At 37.1% G+C, this 15,412-nt stretch overlaps 1 protein-coding gene across 2 annotated transcripts in view; it reads right to left on the minus strand.

The window, feature by feature from the left end:
• The window catches only part of stox2a (storkhead box 2a), a 68,285-nt gene that overhangs the window by 12,047 nt on the left and 40,826 nt on the right, over positions 1–15,412 (minus strand). The window lies entirely within an intron of this gene.

Here is a 15,412-nt window from a genome sequence, read left to right on the forward strand (position 1 = left end):
AAACACAAAAAAAATGTTCAGTCCTACTTTACTAGAACATGTTTGTGTTGCATTAAAAAAAAGGTGACATTTAAGGACCAATCAGTTGCCCAACAAGCAATCAACAAAATAAAAAAAACCTAAGGATAATTATGCTGAAGTTCAAGATGTCTCCAGTAGTATTAATGTGGGACCTGTTAAGAGAGAGAGGAGAAAAGAGGAGTTTAAAGGGATAGTTCACTTTGAAATTAATTTTTGATATGTTTGATATGTTTTTGATATGTTTTAGCGTATGTTTTAGCTTACGAGTCATTAAATCATGTTTAATTTGGACTTCTCTGTGCATGCTCTTTGAGGTGGACCCCATAGGACTGCATTATATGACTGACAGACAAGAACGGTTTGACCTAAAAATATCAAAATTGAAAATACTGTGGACACAAAGACACCTACATCTTGGATGCCCTTGAGGTAAGCTAAAACATATCAAAAATTAATTTCAAAGTGAACTATCCCTTTAAGGCCAGGGAGGGGCGTGGAGCTTTCAAGATGCTATCCGGTCACAGCAGTAGCATGAGGGTCATCCAGGGTGTGTGATCACATGTTGCTAAATGTGACCTTATACTGACGACTCAGCGATAAGCCCCTCTGCCTGCGTAGGCAGAAAGACCCCAGGCCATGCGTCAATATTGATCCCAAAAAAGCACCCATGCATATTGGATTTACTAGAAACACAGCTCAGAGCAATCAAACATGTTATATCACATAATACATCTGAGAGATTATACTTCACTTTTGCACTTTTTCATGAAAACTAAAATGCCCCAGGAATGACTTTTGAGTTATAATGGAATATAATAAAGAAATAAAAATTAAATATTGGAATATTTTATATAATTTATGTATTACCCACTAGTGGGAGATAATAGTGAGAACTGAGTCAGCATTATCTAAACCATTGCTGGCAAGGCAAGATTAATATTATGGATCATTTATCCATTTTTTCATATTGAAATTAAGTTCAATTCGGTCAAAGGAGAGGATGAGATGATATTACAATGCATAATTCTATAGCATTGTTCATAAAACAATCGTAAATTGTACACTTTAGCAATCTTTATTGCTTGGAGATGATGTCCAAACTGATTAGCAGCAAAATAAACACTGATCAAGTGTCCGTTCATGTGCTTTGAAAGAAGCCAAAAAAATATCGAAAGAAAAAGCATATCTTTTACACTGAGGTTAAACTGTAAGCCTGAACAACTCCTTTAACCTTTAAAGATTATGTTATGCTTCGCTACTTAGCTCACCATGCTAAAAGAAAGCATAAAACTGGTCCGAGTCTAGCATGAAGGGCAACAGAGGGTCTGAAGCTGCACTGCTAACACTGCAGGATGCAGATAGGATGACATCATCCACACGGAGCTGTTGCTCTCCTGGTGTGTGTGTGTGTGTGTGTGTGTGTGTGTGTGTGTGTGTGTGTGTGTGTGTGTGTGTGTGTGTGTGTGTGTGTGTGTGTGTGTGTGTGTGTGTGTGTGTGTGTGTGTGTGTGTGTGTGTGTGTGTGTGTGTGTGTGTGTGTGTCTGTGTGTGTGTGTGTCTGTGTGTGTGTGTGTCTGTGTGTCTGTGTGTACGGCAAGCAAAGGACCATCACTCAAATCCCAGCCTGCTGTCTTACTGTTCAAGCAGAGTATGAACGGACAGCAACGTGCTGCTCGTAACCCTCTAGTCTAAATGACTTAAGAAGCATTCGTTACTGTAGGGGAGGCTGGTAGCCTATTGTTGTTTTTGTGAGGTATCAGCATGTTAGGGCTAAATTCACTTGCTCTCCATTATGAATTTTATTGTTTTTACTTTAGTAGGGGGAGGAGAGTGGGTGTGAGGATGTGTGTGTGAGAGAGAGAGAGAGCAGAATGAAGGGAGGTGCAGAGAGACCCCTCCCTCAGCTCCTGTGCTGCAGCCATCAGAAAAGGCGATGGACAATTACCCAACATGCTCCACTCCACACAAAGACAGGAGAGGTGTGACCAATCACAAGCAAGCTTCATCCACACCTTTTTTTTATACTCTCCTTCAGCACTGCTCACTGGCACACACACACAGACACACACACACACACACACACACACACACACACACTTGCTCTATCCTCTCCTCTATCTCTCTCTCACACACACAAGCTAGTAGGTGGCCTGCTGAATTCGTTGTTATGGCAACGCATCCCAGTTGCTCTCTCTTGATCCTCAGATGTGTGCTGCTCCAGGATTTCTCTCTCTCTCTCTCTCTCTCTCTCTCTCCAGCACCCACCCTCCTGTTCTTCCTGTCTCCATTCCTGCTCTTGTGCTACACACTCAATCTTGTTAGTGAAAAATTGAGGAGAGTACGTTGACTGCAAGACTAAGCAAAACCTGCTCAACCACAAAGGCCATTTAGGTAAATAACCCCTATAATATACACACACACATCCTCTCTTACTCTTGGAGTAGTATATTAATATGGGGTAGAGTATATCGATTTGGTTTCAACAAAATTATTAGCACAACTGTTTTCAACAATGATAATTATAATAAATGTTTCTTGAGCAGCAAATCATCAGATCATATTCGAATGATTTCTGAAGGATCATGTGACACTGAAGACTGGTGTAATGATGCTGAAAATTCTGCTTTGTCATCACAGAAATAAATTACATTTTAAAATATATTAAAACAGCAAACACTTATTGGAAATTGTAATAATATTTTGTAATATTACTGTTTTAACTGTATTTTTGATCAAATGCTGCTCTGGTGATGAGCATCTGAGACTTCTTTCAAAAAGAATTAGAATCTTACTGACCCCATTTATAAGTGTAATAGTACAAATCTGACCATGTTTAAATCCATTCCATAGATTTTCTCTTTGAATTGCAGAAAATGCAGAAAAGTCAGTTGATTCCATCTGTGCCTGCCTGGTCATCATCAATAGTCATGGGAAACAGACAGCTATGACATTTATGATCACAAACAGGACTATGAATAGAACAAACAAACAGCCCGTCCTGCAAAGGAACTTGCGCTTTATACAAAACAGCATTAAACCTAATGTTCTGTTTGGGCTCTGAGAGACTCAAAGATGGTTTAAAAAGCACAAAAAACATACTTAACATCATAGATGCTACTTTATGACTTATGTTGATCTATGAAAACTGATTTTCAATTATTTAAACTAGATATAGACCCCAGATATAAAACATGAATAAACACTATTATATCATTATAGTGCACTATATAGTTATAATGAATGAAAGCATTATTATTGATGAATGTACATTATTCATATTTTTGCATAGCCCTACACCAGTGGGATTTGTCTGGGACCCCAACCAAATACAACAAAGTTAACCTTTGTTTATTATTCTCTCTCTTTCTGAAAAATGGGCTTAAATAGTGTCACATTATTCACACTAAAATACATCGAGTCTCTGTGCAAGCCGGCTTGTGTGGCTGCAAGCACATCTAAGGTGACGTCATCCCACTGGGCGTAAGCATTTGACAGGAAGGTGGAAGAAAGAGAGAGAGAGGGAAGATGAGGTCAAGAGATGAGAGATAATTTACCACGTTATAACTTACAATCAATATATCACAGCTTCTAAAAGTGTTTAAGAATGTAGCACTTGCTGCAAACATTTAACAATAGTCAATGAAAATAGCAAACACTTCACTGTCTGAAATGTGTTAAGCAAAGTAATTTATGATAGTTAATTTAACGTGGACTGGTGTGGCTGGGGAAAAGACCAGTATCAAGTGTATTTTGTACTAAAAAGGGGTGAATATATTTTTCATGCTTTGTCACTCAATGTTTCAAGGATATGCATGAGCCTTTAACTATAAGCTGCCTTCCAATTCACAGGGACCCTACACAGTGTTCACTACACAATTGTATATAATAGATCTACAGTATGTCAATTTATAGAAAATATAATGTCAAATTAGTGGTGGGCGATATGACCAAAATCTTATATCACGATAGGAGTAATGTTATTTTACAATAACGATATATAATCACCAATACAGTTATTTTTGCTTTAAATAAAAGTTATGATATTTAAAAAAATTATACCATTGAAATTTCATAATTCTTATCACCATTTTCATTTAAAAAAAAACAATACTAGGCTAAATAAACCCAAGCTTACAGAAGACAAGCAAACAGTAATAAAGAAAGAGCAAATAAAACAAACTACAACAGAACAAAGACACAAATGAAATAGACCTACCTGAAAAACTTCATGCACTAGAAATACTTATGCATAAAAAACAATGCATAGTCTTTACTGTGTAAATGAAATATACATTTATTCTTATTAAAGTTACATAAGTGATTCAGTCAAGAGCATTGAGAGATTTTCTCTCTTTTTTGTTGTTTGATTAGCATTAATAACGACAACAGGTAGATTTGGATGCTGTCACTTTAAGACTGACTGCACAGATCCAATATACTCGTGCATTTTCTTTCTCAACTGTTTACGTTCACTTAAGACATAAATGACTATGTAAAATCACCTTTTTTTAAACCGCATTGCTAAAAAATTACTATAATAAGTACATAGTAAGTACATGGGTAACAGGACTGTAAAAGGAAGAGTTACCAAGAATCCTTTTGTCAACCATTCTGTTCCTCACTACGGGCCGGCCTTTTAAATGGTAAAAGACAACCAGGAAAATATAATAAAATAAAAACTACTGATATAAACTGTGATATTAATTATGATGAAAGGCCAGCTGTACTTTACAACAAATGGGGAAAAAGTCTCTTCTGTGAGAGATGTCACCATCATAACCTTATAAAACTCAGGTAGAAGTTTGACTGAGGCAACACTAGGTGGAGGCAGGAATCCAAAATGTCCAAAACCAATGGAGGGGGGAAAAAGAGAGCAGCAAAATGTTTTCTAACATAAATATATTTTTTATCTCATAACTCTCATTCTTCTAAGGCTGTCACTCTGTCTTGAATATTCAACACGTTTTGAATATCAAAACAAATGTTATCCAAATCCATCTGCAGCCTGATCTTCCTGCATTACTGTATTATTAGAACCAACGTTGGATAATAAAGCAAATTTTCTAGCCTAATTGATACCTGAAAATTAGGCTCAGTCAATTCAGGGGTGCTACCACACCACTGAGAGAAGATGGAGGCTTGGTCACCTGACTAATCTCCTTGGTGATCTATGATGTAAACATATCACATTGAGTGGGAGCGAGTGAATGAGGTTCAGTGGGGCACAGATTTGTTACCTATTTGATATGTAAAACATGCTTGTAGTCTTGTATATTTTAAGGTTTGATTATTTTATGATAATTTTGAAAATGTTTGATTCATGAATGGCAAAAATGCTAATTTAAAAGTAAGGTTAATCTTTTTTCTAAATAGTTTAATAGTGCAGAAACTTGTTATGAAACCTCAAGATTCCATAGAAGACAAGATGTATCCATGCAAGAGTGGAAAAGTGAGTCTAAAACATGATAAAACTTTCAACGACTGACAATGACTGATGATTTTCGAATTGAAAATATGATTTCTGTTTATCTAAACAATGCAATAATACATCACATTTCCATGATTATAAGATTGTCGCTCAACAACCCAGGTACATCTTGTAGCTACTTTGTTAGCACTAGATCTTAAAAAAAGTACAAAGAAACAGAGAAAGAAAGAGAGAGAGAGAGCCTACCTAAATCCTCACAGCTGCCCACTGAACGAGAGGTGACCTCATTTTTTTTGTGGGAGAGGACACAAAAGATCTGTCTCCATGACAACAAACCAGAAAAAAAAGTGTTTGCTTGTACACACCAAATGTGGCCAGCACTACCCTTGGAGCCCTATTGTATAGGCCATGCTTTCCACTTGTGCTGTGGCGCTGTTCACTCTGGGAAGGCCTGCAATAGTTGAGGCATAGATCAAGAGCCAAGTGCAAATCAAAATCTTTCATCAAATGGCTGAAACTGCAAATCAAAAAAAAAATTCTCAATCCCTTTAGGTGAATGTGTGTTTTTCTAGGTACAAACTTTCCATTAACATTCTACTTTAACATTCTAAACTTTCCATTAAGATTCTACATTTCACATTAACATTCTAAACTTTCCATTAACATTCTACATTACAAAAGATGGGGAACCACATACTAAAATGGCTTTACATACTACAAATCTAAAAATATGCCACATTTCTATACATCAATCAGTATAGTATGACAGTCACCCTCTCCCCTCACCCATGCCCACGAATTACATCACGTCCCATATGGCAGCCCAGCAGCTTCAAACTAGTTCAACTCCACCCATAAGACACGCATCCACACACACACTCTCTCGCTTACTGATAGGTAGGTAATGGATTAGGGTCACCAGACTGACTGGCAGGACTAAAACAGGTGGCTGGACAGACTTAAGCCTTGTTTATGTGTAGCCACGTCAGAATGCACCACAAATGCATGTAAATTTAGCAAAGCACACCTCAGTGACGCCGAAAACATCTTGGTTAAATCCACAGTATATAAATAGACATATAAACCATCACTTTAAATTCATATTTAGAACATGTGAGTGGATTGGGCCATGTGACACAGCTGGCAGTCAAAAGCAAAGCAGGACACTTGTCAGAGGTTGCTAGAACAATGTCATTCTTTAGTAGGCAAATTTCCTCAACATCGTTTTTAAAATGATCAGTTTAGCCATTTTTAGACCGAATTGAATCTGAATTTTAGACCCAGCTTAATAGGGTCCTAGGCCAAGTTAAGTTTCAAATAGATGGGAATATTGAGGTCTCAATTAGTAACTGAATCAGTTTTGTGAAACTCCAGACTAAACTGTACACACTATCTTTTGAAATTTATGGTAAAAAAAAAAGGCAGATTTGGTTGCCAAGAATTTACCATTAAATATATGGCGACAATGTTGGGATGGATATCGGTGTCTGTATATTTTGTGATATAATGTTAATATACCTATAATATACCTATACCAATAAGCATGAACTAAATAATAGAAAATAAAACACAAAACATCCTAATGTACATTACTAATAACAAAAATGATGAGAATCAAAATTATTTATACAAAATATAATCATATGTGATATGTGTCAGACAGGGAATTCTGGTAATGTCCTTTTACTGTTTTTCCACTGTATAAATTTACACAGTATTTTCATTGTTTACTTGCAAAAGTCATACATTAATTAACAGTGTTTTACAGTAGATTTACATAAAATGCAATGTTTACAGTTTTTCACAATATATGGTAAGGTAACTTACAGGTAACCAATTGAAGGCTTTTTATTGTAGCATGCCTTTCTTTTTTTTGTAAAAAATTCATTTTTACAGTGTACTAAGCAGAATGTCAGACCCACTCTGTGTAAAATCATGCTACATTTGAAAGAAATTCAGTATGTAGCATACTGTATATGCAAAGTATGTTTTTGTTCTGTAAACATGGATTTTCAACATACAACAGAACAATCAATGTCAATAAAATTCATTTTCAGCTTTAAAGAAAATGCTGGGCATCCACTAATAGTAGCTCACAGTATGTCCATGTTGTTAGTACAGTAGCAATATTTCAAACACAACAAAAGAGTTCTCCGGAGCTACTCTTCTACATTTTAATTCTCATTTTTACACTTTCTAAACCACCGGCGGTGGGTCTTGGCATTACATGTGTGCTAGGCTGAATACTTTTTATTCATCATTACACCAATGGATACAGTCTGATGATGCGAAGCAGAGATATTGTGAGCGCTAGGCCAGCAGGGTTAATGTGCTGCTGCTGCAGCTAGCCTAGCCTAGCACTGCCTCAGATGAGAGTATACAGACTGTAGGCCACTACACTCCACTGCATTGACACACTTTCATTCTGCAAATCTGCGTAATGCGTCAAGCACCGTATGAAATTTATATAAGAAGCATTTTATCTTTAGAACATTGGATTTAAATATCGAATTCAATAAAACATGCTAGTGAATATGGATGTGAAATCTTGGACCAAAATATCAAGTTTTTTTTATTTATTTATTGGTGTATTAGCAGCCAAGGTCACCACGAGAGCTAAAATCAATGGCAGTCTATTGTGCTATTGACTGGTCTGGCTAGCTTGTGCCAAAACAGAGTTCCGCCCCCTGAACAACCCACATTTACACTCAGATTATCTGATATTGAGAAAGAACTATACATGTAGTAGACCATGTAAACATCATTTTGGATATCTTTTTAATATTACCTTTCATGCAGTGTGTAATATAGCTGTTTATGAATGTAAAAGGTCAGCAAAGTTTTAAAGATACAAGTAATCGTCTCCTAAAAGAAAGAATCGATTCTGAACTGCTGAAATGAGTCGTCAGCAATTCCAGTCTCACTTCCTGTTGCATACCTACATAAAAGTGTAATAAATTTACATAATGCCAGCCTATGGTCTTCACTGGCTGCATGCGAACAACGTCTACTTTGACCCGCCCTCAAAAAGTATAGTTGTAGCTGAGACCTGGAAGAGTTTGGTTCGTGTTTGGATTGCGTCGAGAAGATGCTGTTTTCTGTGCTGCGAATCCACTGTGCATACACTTTAAACGGATGAGGACTCACGCTTGAATTGATATGGGGGGAAAAAACATATGCAAATGCTGAAGAAGCCTCTGGACTAAAGCTGCATGATTCTGGTTACATTGAAAATTGTTTCAAACAGAGATCACGATTCTCCCATGATTCTGAACAGACAGCTAAAGAAAATAACACGTAATTTATTAGAGGTTCTGACAAAATGTTACTTGCTGCAGTCTATTTAAAACGTTTAATTAATCTGAATGAATTTTTTTTTTTTTTAACGGTTTGAATGAATGATTCAATGACTCACTTATAAATACTTCGCTTGTTTCATTACTGGATGAATCAGCATTTTTGAACGAATCTCTTAAATTAATGATTCAATGACAAATAAATTGTTTAACAGTCACTTGTCACCATTTACCGGTGTATTGATATAATTGATACAATTGTTATTTGAAGCGTCACGTACTTTCAAAAGGTGATTTGCTCTATTTGTATCGTTTATCCAAACTAAATAAACCAGTTCTTCACTGATAATATGAATGATTGTAACAGAAATAATGAAAGTGTTTGCTTGAAAAGACTGTTTATGAAGCCATTTCATACCTATACATGACTCTCTCTGGGTCAGCGGCAGCACAAAAGCAGATTTCAAGGTTCCGGTGTGAGTTTAAAAGACAGGTGAATAGTTGTCATTTAGAAATGAGATCGCATAGGTGTTTGAATCAAGATTGCGATAATTTAACGATTAATCGTGCAGCTCTACTCCGGAGCTAAAACTCCAAAACCCGTTGTAAGCAGTAGACCAATCACAACAGGCTGGGCAGTCTGACCAATCAGAGCAGTAGGCTTGCGAAAAAAAGGAGGGGTTTCGAGAGACTGAATCTTCGAACGAACCGGTTTCACACTCTGAGAGAAATTAGGTGAAGTGCAATGTATATTATTATGAGATATATTATATTATGAGGGTTTTTTAACCTTTAATAGTTGTACTATAGGAGACCTCAAAATAAGCAACCTAATAGCATAATAAAGGGCACTTTAATAAAGCTGCTTAAATGTCACTCACCTTCAATTCCATTACAAAATAAATGCATAAAACATTATTCATTTTAGAAACATTGCGAAAAAGTCTCTATAGAAAATCCCCCATCATACAGCCACATAAAAAAAGGGCATATAAAAACCTCTGATCCTGATATTCTGAGATATCTGTCTCTGAGGCAGATGCTGTGGCACTGGATTCCAAATTTAGCCAGGGCAAGAGTAGTCCTTGCCAAAAGCAGGCCATCCTCTGAAGATAGTCTGGGGATGGAGTAGCAGAAATCGTAAAGTATCTGATAGTTAAAAGACCAAATGCCCTCCAAGAAATATTTGAGTCAGGAAACATATGTAAACTTCACTCTTCCAAAACATAACTACACATGAGCGAGCAGTCATGGACAACATGTATGGTGCGCAACTGCAAAATTCAAAGACTTGCCATATGAGGATAGAAGGATTCAACATCAAATTTTGGTGCTTAACATTAGCAGCGTCAAGCAATGTTTGCTGAATTTGATTTACATTGCAGAGAGTGGCAAGTGTACATGTGCATACATACCCAATTGGATAGCAATCAGATTGATCACAAAACACAAAGTGACTGTACAGTAAATACGTTGTGCAGTTAATAAATAACTCAAGCAATTCAATGTCTTTCACAATAATCCTGAATAGTAAATAAAATACTTTTCTAGAAACTGCTCTAAAAGAGCGATAAAAAAAAAAAAAAAAAAAAAAGAACAGTAAATGAACAGGTGGTTTTAACAGAAAAAAAGAGGAGCTTTTGCTGGAATAAAACATGGCTGCATAAAGTTTTGCACAGCAATTAAGTAATAATTAATTTGACTTATCAAAAAGTGGGTCTACTGTAGTGGAAGACCACAAGTGAAAATACTTCTATTTACATTTTATTTTCTTCTAATTTAAGGTTGTCATGAAACGGAAATTTTTATCATCTTCCCCATTATGACGTATGGGATATTTATTTTGTCCATCGGGAATTGAGTGGATCATTGGAGCGAGGTCGTTTGCTATTGCTGCGATGTTCCTTGTGTCAGGGAACACTTCAGAGAAGAGAAGAGATGACAAAAGTTTTTTGATAAAAGATTGTGATGGAACATTTTTTTTTTTTTTAAATGATGTGCACAGATAAATCATTTATAATAAACACTGCAATATTACATAAAAAAAATAATTGTCAATTGTGATTGACAACTTTGTAAATTAAAAATATAGTAAAACATAATTTGTATGAAAAGTATATATATATATATATATATTATTTTGGTAGGCCTATGTCCTTCTTTTGCTTCAATTACTCGAGAAATCTTGATCATCCATGTTATCCCAGCACAATATGAGAATGTTCTAAAGAATCTTTTGGCCTTCAATGGAAGCAAAATATTTAAGGAAATATGACCTTCTGTACAAACAAGTTAACATGGTCAGTCACAAATTTGCATTTGATTAGTCATAAAGAAAAATGGCAAAATACAGTATGCAAAATATAGTAAGTTAAATATAGTACAGTATACACTCACCTAAAGGATTATTAGGAACACCTGTTCAATTTCTCATTAATGCAATTATCTAATCAACCAATCACATGGCAGTTGCTTCAATAAATTTAGGGGTGTGGTCCTGGTCAAGACAATCTCCTGAACTCCAAACTAAATGTCAGAATGGGAAAGAAAGGTGATTTAAGCTATTTTGAGCGTGGCATGGTTGTTGGTGCCAGACGGGCCGGTCTGAGTATTTCACAATCTGCTCAGTTACTGGGATTTTCACGCACAACCATTTCTAGGGTTTACAAAGAATGGTGTGAAAAGGGAAAAACATCCAGTATGCGGCAGTCCTGTGGGCGAAAATGCCTTGTTGATGCTAGAGGTCAGAGGAGAATGGGCCGACTGATTCAAGCTGATAGAAGAGCAACTTTGACTGAAATAACCACTCGTTACAACCGAGGTGTGCAGCAAAGAATTTGTGAAGCCACAACACGCCACAACCTTGAGGCGGATGGGCTACAACAGCAGAAGACCCCACCGGGTACCACTCATCTCCACTACAAATAGGAAAAAGAGACTACAATTTGCAAGAGCTCTCCAAAATTGGACAGTTGAAGAAAAATGTTGCCTGGTCTGATGAGTCTCGATTTCTGTTGAGACATTCAGATGGTAGAGTCAGAATTTGGCGTAAACAGAATGAGAACATGGATCCATCATGCCTTGTTACCACTGTGCAGGCTGGTGGTGGTGGTGTAATGGTGTGGGGGATGTTTTCTTGGCACACTTTAGGCCCCTTAGTGCCAATTGGGCATCGTTTAAATGCCACGGCCTACCTGAGCATTGTTTCTGACCATGTCCATCCCTTTATGGCCACCATGTACCCATCCTCTGATGGCTACTTCCAGCAGGATAATGCACCATGTCACAAAGCTCGAATCATTTCAAATTGGTTTCTTAAACATGACAATGAGTTCACTGTACTAAAATGGCCCCCACAGTCACCAGATCTCAACCCAATAGAGCATCTTTGGGATGTGGTGGAACGGGAGCTTCGTGCCCTGGATGTGCATCCCACAAATCTCCATCAACTGCAAGATGCTATCCTATCAATATGGGCCAACATTTCTAAAGAATGCTTTCAGCACCTTGTTGAATCAATGCCACGTAGAATTAAGGCAGTTCTGAAGGCGAAAGGGGGTCAAACACAGTATTAGTATGGTGTTCCTAATAATCCTTTAGGTGAGTGTATATAGTATGGACCTCATTGTATAGAGTAGCCTAAGAGTGCTCAACCACAGTTTTTAATTTTCTCATTCTCTTTTATGAAGACCAAAAAGTTGGCTTACTTTGAGCTTCATCCTATGATAGAAGAATCTTTTAATTTCTTAAGTCAATTTTGTCCCTGATTCTCAACAATGTATAGTGGTCCAGTGTAACTGAAAAGTGAGGGAGTGGATAGAGACGAGTACTCAGGGTGGTCCCTTCAGACTAGGCCCAGACTCTCTGCTGACCCACTTTCATCTTAAGACAAGAACAGTCTCACTCCGTAGCCAACACTACTACAAGCACATTAACTGAATAAGGAGGTGATGAAGATACAGTCATACTATATGCACAGCCCTCCATGTTACTGTAAGGATTTATTTAGTAACCTTCAGGCCTGGCACAAAATGGAGACCGGCGTTCTTTACGGAAAGGTCAAATATCGCTATATAGGACAGACTAGAAACAAACACTTCTTCAAATGGGGGTCAATGCAGAATCTTCACTGCATGCAGTATGTCAGCTTGCAGTCCTATTTCCGTGGCCCAATCGCTCACCATCCCTCCCTCTCTCATGCTCTCATTCTCTTCTCAATCATCCCATGCAAATCCTGCATACAGTCCCACTAGTGATGTCAGCATCTGGGATGTCCAGAACTGGGGTGGATATTTTTAGCCTGGTGCAACGAGTGATAGTATGTGTAGAAGAGAGAGAGAAAAAAATGGAACGACAGAGCAAATCTGTGTTGTGAGGAAATAATGAGATGGTCTATATTAAAATAGGTGTGTGTGTGTGTGTGTGTGTGTGTGTGTGTGTGTGTGTGTGTGTGTGTGTGTGTGTGTGTGTGTGTGTGTGTGTGTGTGTGTCGGAGCAGGGAAAGCAAAAGGCACTATATGAGGACATGCACAGCACGCACATATTTCACACATGCATGTGTGTGTGTCATTATTAATGCAAAAGATCTCAGAGGCTTAACTGAGTTCCTCATAGTGGCTGGATGATTTCTACAAATCTATCAGCTGACTGGAGGCGGAGACCAACGATTTATTCAAGCAGAGCCTCTTCTATCTCTCTCTCTCTCACATTACTACAGAGGCCAGGCTATTACTGCACCAGCATGGCCTCGTTCCTCTCCCACGCCTAAATCAGGGACTCTGTCACAGCTGGGTCGGTGCGTACGTGCGAGCGTGTGTAGTTACTTTGTGCCACTAAGTACGGTTCAGTGAAAAACAGGCAAGCAAGTTGAAACCATTAGTCAACATCAAATCAGAATTGACACTATTTACTTTCTTAATGCACATGTTCTTATTAATTTATAGGTGCAAGTTATGCAAAATAGAAAAAAATGGATTGGCTTTGTAATATTTTATCTAGGGCTGGAACAACGCGTTGACGTAACCGATTACATCGATATATAAATTAGTCGATTTGCGTGGAATGCGTCGATTTGTCGTGCTGTATATGTTCCCCAATGATGCCGGCTCCCGGGCATGTTGAAAATCAGCCGTTATTAAAAAAATATTGAGTCCAATGTAAAGTGTTGAAATTATTTATATATTTTGTGCTTAATAGGCTACGGTTGCGCTTTTATACAAGCTGCGGTGTGTGCAAGGCTGCGAGACACGCGGCTAAATCTCTTGCAACTGGTTACAATTGAACATTTAGCACTTAACGCTGTTGTTTGTTATTTAAAATATCTAATGGATGAACTCGCGCCTCGATTGCACTCATTTATTTAACTATGCGCTGTCAATCGTGGTAAAACATCACGGTTTTAGGGACACCGCCATGTTTTATACTGTCGCTATGGTTAGTAGTTAGTTAGTTATAATGTAGTTGTGACTTCAGCTGTTTGATCTTTAATCTCCTAAATGAACAAAACAGTTCAGGATTCATAAGCAATCAATGCTGTAAATCACAAAAAGTGACAGTGAATGCAGCCATAGTAAACACCTTTCCTAGGCCTACACTGCAGAAATCCTTTGGGATAAATAATATCATTAGGTAAAAGTTCGTCCATAGATTAGTTATGGTTATTATTTATTGGTAAATTAACAAAAGGATTATTCAACTATTGTTAGTTCCAGAACTAATTTTATCAAAACTCTATATACAGTAATTCTAAATAGACTTTCCTTTTCCGGTTACATCGCCTAGATCAGGCAGGCTTTTGGATAATGTTAACCGATTAGGTTTCATTGTTTTAGCAAACTCATATTCATTGCAATTCATTTTGGTATGAAACGCCCACTTTTCACCATCCAATCAATTCCTAATGCATAAATCTCAAACTTTTTTCATGGAATACCCAGTCCTATGGAAGTACGTCACATTACAGAAGTAAAAGTGGGTTGCGAATTGAAATTCACACTAATATTTTTTTTTAAATCGCACTGGGAGAATTTTTTTTTTTTTTTGTAGGAACACGTTTTATAAGATGTTGGTTTTGCTTTTAATGTAGGACAGCAAAAGTTTCCACAGCCACATAGAGAACAATGAGATTCAAAAGTTTGGGGTAAATCAAAAGTGACAAAAGTGATTCCTGGAAGAAAATGTATCATGGTTTCCACAAAAAAATACTCAATTAAAAATGCTAAAAAAACAAAACTTACTTATTTTTTATAGTACTTATTCTGTAAATTGATTATATCCTGTGTATAGCATCATTTTATTAGTATTTGTCGAATGTTTAAATAATTACAAGCAGGTAAATTTAGGACTATAATAAGAACACAGCTCATTGTATGCAGCTGGTCTCATTGTAAAAAGGGTGGTAAGCACAGTAAGCTAACTTTACTTGTAGTAAGACCCATGAGGTTAGTCAAGGATTTATATTAGTCTGTACTCTGTATACAGTGATTACCCTGCACCACTGACAAGTAAAAGTAGCACAGTTTTAAAGATAATCTTGACAGCTACTGTAGTTGGGCACACTGTAAAGCTGGTTGGTAAAATGATGCCCTCCTGAAAAGGACACAAGGCAGCAAATGTGTTTTTGCTGCACTTATCCATGTATGCTGCAGTTATCTGTGTTTTTATACAGA

This window comes from Rhinichthys klamathensis, unplaced genomic scaffold, assembly GCF_029890125.1.
Source record: "Rhinichthys klamathensis goyatoka isolate OS25496 unplaced genomic scaffold, OSU_Roscu_1.1 h1tg000325l_1, whole genome shotgun sequence".
Lineage (NCBI taxonomy): Eukaryota > Metazoa > Chordata > Actinopteri > Cypriniformes > Leuciscidae > Rhinichthys > Rhinichthys klamathensis.